This window comes from Typopeltis vanoorti, chromosome 13, assembly GCF_054136105.1.
Source record: "Typopeltis vanoorti isolate ZY-2024b chromosome 13, IOZ_Tvanoo_1.0, whole genome shotgun sequence".
Taxonomy (NCBI): Eukaryota; Metazoa; Arthropoda; class Arachnida; order Uropygi; family Thelyphonidae; genus Typopeltis; species Typopeltis vanoorti.
In genome coordinates, this window is record NC_143561.1 from 94,258,314 (window position 1) to 94,266,959 (window position 8,646).

At 38.7% G+C, this 8,646-nt stretch overlaps 1 pseudogene; it reads left to right on the forward strand.

Annotated features, from left to right (window-relative positions):
• The first annotated feature begins 1,401 nt into the window (after positions 1-1,401).
• LOC150100381 (U2 spliceosomal RNA) lies at positions 1,402-1,571 on the forward strand (annotated as a pseudogene).
• Positions 1,572-8,646: the final 7,075 nt, after the last annotated feature.

Below are 8,646 nucleotides of genomic sequence, written 5' to 3' on the forward strand. Positions count from 1 at the left end.
GCATTTAAGTTTCCTGCTAAAATTACGTAATAATTTTTATTTATTCTATTATATATCTTTTGTAGATGATTATAAAAATCAATATTATCCTGTTCTTTTCCTTCTTCTGGGGCATATAAACCCATTATTGTTAAATAGCCTCTATCTATTTTTATTCTAGCTTCTATTATTCTTTCATTCCATAATTTATAATGTTTTAACTGTTTTGAAAGGGAGTTATGAATCCAAATGATGACTCCTGCTTGTGCTCTTTGGTCTCTGTCGACTCCTCTGTATATCACATTAAAAGTTTCGGTTCTCATAGTTCCTTTTAATTTCTTTTTTCTTTCAGTGATTACTGCTATTTTAAAGTTTCTTTCATTTAATACTTGGTCTAATTCTATTTCTTTATATGTTATTCCTCTTACATTCCAGTTTGCTATGTGCATTATATTTTGTCGTTTCCATTTTCATTTCCAGGGTCGTTTCCCATAGATTCAATCTGATTATCTTTTTCTGTCAGCTTACAAGTAGAATTGTGTTCTCCATGTCAGGGGATTAGACTGACGATGGAATAGTTCAGTGGTAGGGCTGCTACCTTAAGCTTCTGAACTAGCCTTCTTCAGAATTTAAACCCATAGGAGGAATAGGGTATATTGAAGGGGGAAAGAGTAGATTATAGAAGAATTACAGTAAGGTTTATAGAGAGGGCATAGTTGTAAGGCCAGAAATGAAAAGACCCCATGACCCTCGAGTACTCTAATAAGGGGTCATAAAATAAGAACAGTTGGCTGATAAGGCCTTATAGGAAAGATCGAAGTAAGTGGATCTTCCTCAAAGTAGAGGAAGGAGAGGATAGATCCAGCTAGGAGTCCATGGGAGTGCCGCTTCCCTTACAATCAAGATGATTGCCCCTTATGGCCCTGTTGGTCCACGAGTCCTTATTCAGTATATTCGGACCACCCCACCATATACACACACGCACACACACACACACACACACACACACACACACACACACACACACACACACACACACACACACACACACACACACACACGTGGTGGGCTCCCCTATCCGCCACCCAGGGGACGCGCTCTCTAGGGGTTACAGGTCCCTCCGAGAGGATACTTTAAAATATTTATTTCAATGAATGATAATTTATGAGATTTCAGTTCATTTTAAAGGACATTAAAATTAACGAAAATGCTGCACGAGTTTAAATTATCATGTATAATAAATCAGAAATTAAGTAATCTTAAATAATTATTTAAGAAATTAAATAATTAAATAATCAACTTTTTTGGTGTCAAATAGACACCAAAAATGATTATGAGTACTGGGTTAGTCATGAATACTGAATGCCTAATTTTTCTGCTTTTAACTGTTGTATTTGAGTTTCTTTCTGGAAAATGGTGAATTTTACTTCTCGACCTTTTGGCTAAGATCAAAGTGTAGTATCTGTTCGAGATCAAGTTTCAGTTTCCATGCGACCGCGAGAGAGATCTTTCAGCAGCAGTTCCTGTCCAGGTTTCCTTGGTATTTTATTTTTACTGAGGATTTCTCAATCTCTAAGTCATGACTTCGTTTTCACCGCGAGTCAGGACCCTTGGTATCGAAGCGGACGCCAACATACCGAAGAGGACGTTGGCGAAAGCTCTTATCGACTCTGTAGGGGCAGAAAATCTAGTTGTTTTTACCGTTATGGGGAAGGCAGGTTCCAGGGAGTAGTGAAAAATGTGGAAACCAGGAACAAGTTAACTAAAGGACTAGAATGTGAAGGGAAAAATTTTTTCCCTTTGGAGTAGGGAGTGTTTTCAAGACAATAAGGATAGAGAGGTTCCCTGTAGAATATCTTGTGTGTGTGGGGGGGGGACAGAAATAATCAACAAAGTGTTTTCAAAATGAGGAGTCGTACTCGATGTAAAAATCGCCAACGATACACTACCCTGACTGGAAGACTGGCGAGGTAACCTTCCGTATGGAAATGAAGGCTGAAGTCCCCAATTTTGTCTTTTTAGGCTCTGCCAGGGTAGTAGTTAACTACCCTGAAGTTAAGAAACAGTGTCATAAGTGCGGCTCTCTTCAGCATTTAGGAAAAGACTCCCCAAGAACAAATGCAGGAACTGCATGGCGGCAGGACATATCCTAGACGAGTGCCAGGCACCTTGCCTAAAGTGTGGGGATAAGGCACACAAGATAAACGCTTGTGCCAACAGGGCGCAAGCCGAAAGAATAGGGGATACTATTATACCTGCCAAATCTAAAGAAATAGTAGAACCAGAAACACAGAAATCAGAAAAAGAGAAACCAGAATCGGCAAATGAAGAGGAGTTCCCCGCACTAAACGCCGGAGCTGTCATGACGAGAGAAAACCAAGATGCCGCCATAGAAACTTCACCAGAGGCAAAGAAGAAGAATGACCACAACATAAGAGAAAATTCTAATGCACAAAACATCAAAGAAGACACAGAAGAGGAAGAAATGGAGATCCCTACAGCCGCCGCTACAGAAAAACAAGGAAAAAAAAGAAGCGTAATAACCGGGAATCTAAAAACAAGGAAGAAGAGGCAGAGTAAATGCAGGCAACCAACAACACATCCAAAAGACCAATGTCCAGAGGAAGTGGAAACAAAAAAGCCAAAATCAGCCAATACCACACCAGAAGAAACAGAGATCACCTACCAAGACCTCCCCGCCCCCCCAAAAAAAAGCAAAAGCAGGTAAAATCTTAAGTCATCTCTTAAAGGAAACCCCCGAAAAATTGTAAAGAGCAATAGAAAAAATAGAGGAACCTCTACCCTCCTTACGGGAAAAAAAGGTCCTCATTACCTTAGGACCTTTTATTCGAAATGGGGTGACCTATTCATAGAGGATATAAGTGAGATCACTCCCGAGCAAGAGGTGGAAATAGTTTTTTTTTTTTTTTTTGAAGCTTTACTCGATAAATATGTCCCGGGGAAGTAAGTTGGCTGAAGAAGTCTTGAAAGCCCATAACAAACGGAAGTAGGGAGAATCAAACCTTGCCCTAGCTACTGAAAGGCACACTAACCACCTCATTGACTCTTTTGTCTAGATTCACTAGTCTTTAGTTCACACAGGAGGAGTGGACCTGAGCACCCGTGCTGCGAAGGCTTACAGCTAGGCGATGCAGCTCCTTGTGGGCTGCATCACTCGGGCCATGTTCTTCCCCTATTCCTTTAGTTCCAAATTTGCAATTCACCTGTCCTTTTTTTTGTTTGTTTTTGCTTTGTTTTTTCAAAGCTATTTCAGTTTTTCCCTCAGACCCACTCCAGAATTGATTTATGTCCTTAATTTATTTTGTACTCTCTTTATTTGTTTTTGCCTTTTTCGTTTGTCAACCATCACTTCAGACATCTGAAGAGATGGTTGACAGTCGAAAGCTGAAAGAACGGATGTAGGGAGATGATGTCGGCAGATCTGTTTGGCCACAAACCTCTTAATAGGTTATAAAGCCAAACAGGTCGACTAAGGCCTCTTTATTAACTACTACTATCCTACTCTACCTTTTTCTCTTCCCCTCTCACTACATGCTGACTCTCAGCACAACGTTAGACTCCATAGGCCGGTGATGAAAGATATGAACTCCCATTATATTTTACATGATCAGAAAGGTTAATTAAATAGTCTTCAACCTCTTGTTTTTTTTATTTTGTTTTTTTTTTTACTATTTCATGAAAATTAAAAGAATGAGCAACGAAGCAGTCAGGGACTTCTCTATTCCTACAAATTCATACTTTGACGTATCGCAGGATAGCGTTCGAGCTAAGAGGTAGACTTTTCGCAGGAAGGTAGTGATGGTAGCGTTGAAAACTATAATTATATATGGAATGAGAGTACGTCTAAAGTTAGTGATAATGCATTTTAGAAATTCGTGACTTAGAAAAAATCTCCTCAAATGTAGATTATTATCGTGCCATTTGGTAGCAATCATTTTTCTAACGTCTATTATTGTAGTTATTCTAAATTATTGGTGTCAAATGAAAAAAAAAAGATAAAAAGAAAAACTTCCAGGTCCTGATGCTGAAAAAAATTGAATTCAGTCACATCGTACATCTGTTTAAATAATTTTTTTTTTTTTTTTTTTTTTTTTTTTCCAACTATATCTGGATACCTTACAAATCACTGACATGAATGCTACTGGGATTTAATGAGCTATTTTGACAAAATTCTATTAGGAGGCCGTGCATTTATTTTGAGCAAATCATACATTTGCGATGGCACAACGATGTTGAATTCTTCTACATCCAGTAGGAGAAAGGAATACCAGTACCTCATTAAATTTAATAGGAAACATCCTTACCGAAGGATTGCACCGACCTCAGTGGTACCGTTTTCAGTCTTTGCTTCTCAAATAAACAGCATTAAGCTTTGCCTGTTGCCTGTTTAGTGTAGAGAATCTGAATGCATACGTCGATAAGTTCATTTTAAAATCCCGTATGTACGCCATGCTGTTTCTCTGCATGCCAAAATATCGAATCATTTCCTTAAAAAAATCTTGTATATTCAGAAATAAAACTTAAAATTTATATGTTGGTACGAATAAGTCCTTTGTGAATAACACTGGTCCATTAAACTGTCAAAATAAATGAAACGTTCTTCTTCCATAATGTGCATAATTTGTCAACGCTTCTACCGTGTGTCGAAATAACAGTTTGAATATTGGGAGCATATTATCCAAGTCATTTTCGTTATGTGCTTCAGTGGGCAAGAGTATAATTTATCGGTAATGGTTTGCAAAACTGCACTTTTTAAGGCATTGACAAGACTACTTATTTTCCAGTTGTATAAAAATAACGAAAACATAGAATACATGTTCATTCTGTGATTGTTTGGCATCATAAATCAACATTAAGTTAATTCACGTATATAACGTTTGTCAACATGATTACAGTGAAAAAATGAGAAGTATTTCGTTATGTATCAAAAAAAATTTGTTCTGAATAATATTCTGCAAACGTTTTTCTTTATTAAAATAAGTTACATATTTAATTTAAAAAATAATTTTTAAACTTTAATTTAAAAGGTCTTTAATATTATAAAAAAATTTTTGAAACATATAAAACACCTTTAAATATTTTATATCACATTGTTATAATTAGTTTTAAATTCAGATATTTATTGAATGAGGAATAGGTGACGCTGAAAATCGGATTGATTCATTCAATCCAATGCTCTTGGAGGGTTATGGATGGCAATGCCGTAGCTAATGAAGTTTTAACTGAGGCTCGGCTATTGCTGTTACCCTCCTGCCATGATCAGAGTTTTAATAGCTCAATAACACCTTATCCCTACACTGTCCTCTACAGATAACGGGGAAGATGAAAAGCATTCTTGCTTCGCCCCTTTAAGCCAGTCCTTATAAGGACTATTTACTGAATAAAAAAAATAAGAATAATGAAAATGCGTAACGTTTGATCGGAGAGTGACGAAGTGGAACTGTGATTCGATTTTGCATGATTGAATTGTTTTATAAGTGATAAAAGAGATGTATGATTTACGGAATGCTTTATGATTTACACTGGTGAATTCTGCTACTGAGGCAAATACAGGTAAGGAAAAGTTTTGGAAAAACTAATAGATGAAACTAAATTCGAGGTGTTTATCGGGAATTCATCAGATTAGGGAAAATACTTAATAACAATTGGCGACGTAAAATTTACCCCACAATCGCCACAGAAGATAGTCTGGAAGATCCAAACCGCGAGAACGTGATAATACTAAACAACAGAGCTCAGACCAGTCACCAAACAGTTAGGATGTCGCAAAATTCCAAACCAATGCCTACCCCATACCGGATACAGCAGACACAGGGAAGGAATTCCAAACAAACAAAAAGAAGAGGAAAATCTCCATCACCACAGAGACACGCAACGATAGAAACCCAAAAGAAAGAATACCACTAGTTATCCTAGGAGCCAAAAATCACTGGACATTCATTGTCACTTCACTCAGAACATTAGAATACATTTACGAAATCCACCAACACAGAAGAAGAAATTCGAATCCAACCAAAAACTTCCACATATTACAGAAAATTAAGCAAATTACTTGATAACAGCAACCTACTCTACCATAAAATTCGCGCTCAACAACGATAAGAACCTCACAGTAGTGCTCTAAGGGGTAACCGAAACAATATCCTCAACAGAAGTCATGTCAGACCTCCAAAACAAAGGATTCATTGGTCAGCCGCATGCACAGAGTCAACAAAACACCATATCCCCGAATTCTGATAGAAATCAGCAAGTACCAGACACATCTACGATCTCCAAACTGTCCACGATTAGTCATAAAGACTGAATCAATAAAACCCAAGTCAATAAAGACGCAATGCCATCGCTGACAAACGTTTGGCCATTCACAACGTTGTTGCAAAGCAGATTACCGATGCGTTTAGTGTGGTGTCAAACACGCAACGACTGAATGACAAAAACCACGCACAAAACCAGCAAAGCATAGAAATTGTGGAGGCCTACACCCCGCAAACTACAGGGGTTGTACGGCATTCCCACAGAACGTAAAGACTCAATCACAAATCAGTAATCCCCCCACACACAAGAACATAGAACCACCATACAAGCCACGATCTCCAAAAAGAAGCAGAAAATCCTACGCAGAGGCAGCTACGCCAAGACCAAGTTATCCCCAACACCCCAATCCGCGATCTATCTATCCCCAAAATTCCAGTAAACCTGACCTGTAAACATTGCCAAGCTGCATCGGGAAATCTTATAAATGATTAGAACTGACAAACCAATCCCCCACAAGAAGCCAAGAACATCATCCTTAGGCATACTCAGTTACTATTCTCAGCAATCCTCAGTGTATAAACATAATAGAAAGCCCACCTTACTGCAGATTGTCAGCTGGAACGCAAATGAAATAACAAACAAGATCCTAGAATTACAGGAATTCGCAGACAGAGACCCAAGCCGATATTATTCTCATTAACGAAACACATCTGCGTCCATGCGACAAATAAAAGAAATCAACAATTATATCACCTACTGCAGATAAACAGGCAACTAATAGAGCAACGAACCAGGTTCGGTACACACTAAAAGACCACCGAAATCAACTTTGGAACAACAAGATACATCACCTAAGCACAGAGGACCAGTCAACATGGAAAGTTATGAAGTAACTTCGCTCAAAGCACAATACACTCCCTCCAATCAAAAGTGAATGTGGAATAGCTTGTAAAGATGAAGATAAGCGGATGCATTTCCAGATAGCTTGGAAAAATAATGCAGTCTCAATTATGCCCAAGTAGACTTAAACTTCATAAGAAAAATGCACACGCAAGAGTGCAAAATAACTCAGAACTCCAAACTGAAATCCAACAACAAACCCAAATCGCCAGCAGAAATATAACAAATTATAAGAAACTTCAATACCAAGAAGGCCCTGGAACCGGACGAAATCACGAGCAAAGCGCTCAAGCTGCTCCCACACAAAGGCATTATGCATCTAGTCGCCATCACCAATGCTATCCTACGGCTAAATCCCTATCCACAACGGTGGAAATTCACAGACGTCTTCTTAATTCCAAAACCAGGAAAAAATACACAGTTTGGATCCTTCATCCTATTATCATGCGTAGGTAAGATAACCGAAAGCGCAATACTTACACGGATCCAAGAGGTAACAGAAAGCAACCACGTCATACCAGACGAACAATTCAGCTTTAGAAAACAGCACTCCACAACTTAACAAATCTACAGAATCATAGAATACATTACCCAAGGACACGAATGGCACCAGCACTCTGGTGCAATCTTCCTGGACATACGTAGCTCAGGCATTCGACAGAATCTGGCATTATCGATTGCTTTACGAGTTGTTCTGTTGCTGCTCTTGCTGCAGCAAGCACAGCACCAAGTTGGAATCCCATTACCACTAGTTTTACTCATTAGTCATATCTGATCAACAGAAAATTTAGGATTAAAATAAATGGAATTAGATTCACGGAAAGAAAAATCATAGGTGGAGTTCCCCAAGGCTCTCTACTGTCTCCCTTGTTCTTCTCTATACACACGGCAGATCTCCCCAAGTTGTCCCCATCTATCACTGCTCTCTATGCCGATTACACGATCATCATAGCCAGGTCCCTCCGTCCGCAACTGGCCATAAACAAACTGCAGATAGCAATCAATGAATTAAAGAATTGGTACAGCAAATTGCACATCTCAATCAACCCATAAAAGCCGCGCAGTACTATTCGCCACACAAAAAGCAGAACCGACTACAACCACACAAATGTTCGGAAATATCATCCCTTGGCACAAATGAGCTAAATATCCAGGAGTTCAGCTTGATAAAAGCCTAAACTTCAAGAACGACATCGATAGTGTGTCTACTAAAGTCAACCGGACCATACCACAACTATATATATACTCCTAAATAGGAACAGCCTCCTAAACATAAACAACAAAACGACAGGCATTGCAGAAAAATTCTTCATAGTCACAGACAACGCCCAAATCAGCTAGGTCGACAGCAGGCAGCTCACTACAAACCCTCAGACTGCCTTAAACATAGAAGTCCGAAATCTGTCATCGCAAAAGAAAGCTGAAACAACAAAAAATGCCCATAATGAGCGGATAAAGCACCCACAATATAAGAAGTCAAGGACTCAATCC